A 1,428-nucleotide genomic window follows, 5' to 3' on the forward strand; every position below is an offset into this window, starting at 1 on the left:
TCATCTTCTTTCGGAGGATTGTCAGGAATGGAGAGGATGTAAGATTAGAAACTAAGTGGGTTTGAGTGGTTAGAGAGTTTATAATGGAAGGAGTGATATCTGTTTCGGGCTAGATCGGTTACATAGGGAACATTAAGGTCTTCATGTATGACTTTATTCGTGACAAAGTAAGGAGTATTGAGGATTTTACGAAGGATTTTGGATTGTAAGGATTGAATACGAGAGGAATTCGAAGGTTTAGTGGAGCCCCAAAGCTCAACTCCATATGTCCAGATTGGCCTTATTACAGTCATGTAGATCAGTCTTTTGTAATATGTTGGAAGTTTAGACCGTTTGTCTAGTAAGTGCTGTAATAGTCGAAATCGACGTGCAGTTTCCTGTCTTTTCAGTCTGGTGTGAGGATTCCAGGTTAATCTCTAGTCCAAATGTAGTCCAAGGTAGCGGATCTGTTCGACAGGGGTAAGAGTAACATCGTTAAATGAAACTGTAGGGCAGTAAGTAGGTTTACAACGAAGGGTAAAGGTGATTTGATGGGATTTCCAATTTTTTTAAAATTAAAAAATGTCTACAAGGACAAAAATGACCTAGAAACAGTAATGAGGATCAGGATATTGTAATTCCATGGTCATATGGTAACAATGACCCCGTAAAGACTAATCAGGAACAAAATACAAAAATACAAAATCTCAGTAGGATACATCAGGCAGATGAAGAAAGAAACGGAAAGACTAGCAATAAATGACCAGAACTATCTGAACGGAGAAAGATGTAGGAAAAGACTGAAGGAAATAAAGGTTCTTGTGAAGTGAGTCTTTAAGTCCCAGGACCCAGGTTCAAATCCTCCTGCAGTAGGTAATATTTTTCTGATACTGCAAGTTGGCTATAACAGTAGGTCAACCCTGTGGGTTCTGGAGTCTTCCAAGGTCCACCCAGTCTCTATAAAGTGGTTACCCTTGATGTCTTTACCTCTCAGCAACAGATATATGAAATTTTGTGAATTCATGAGCTATGTGAGAATTATTCCTTTATCAACTCTGAAAATAAAGACTAGCGTTTAAAAAAAAGAATAAGATGGGCAAAAGTGGAATCTTTTTTTTTTCTCATAAAATATTACTTTGTCCTTCCAAAAACTAATGTACAATCTAGGGGAATCATGGAGGGAGAAATGAAGAGAATGCTGGAAAAGAGGTGTGTATTGGAAAGAAAATGTGCCCACCTAAAATATTTTTCAGATATAAAACATGAAACCAACACATTTGTGTTGATTTGTGATGGGAAATACGTTGAGGATATTGAATATTAATAGAAATTAAATTCTCACGACATTTCTAAGCTGAAAATTACTGATTAATTAATTAGGTAATAGTGGTAATTAATTTGTTTATTATTATGACAGTTAGTTGGTTTTTTTAACAGTTGACAATGGTG

Source organism: Halyomorpha halys, unplaced genomic scaffold (genome assembly GCF_000696795.3).
Source record: "Halyomorpha halys isolate HHAL.00 unplaced genomic scaffold, Hhal_1.1 Scaffold1168.1, whole genome shotgun sequence".
Classification (NCBI taxonomy): Eukaryota; Metazoa; Arthropoda; class Insecta; order Hemiptera; family Pentatomidae; genus Halyomorpha; species Halyomorpha halys.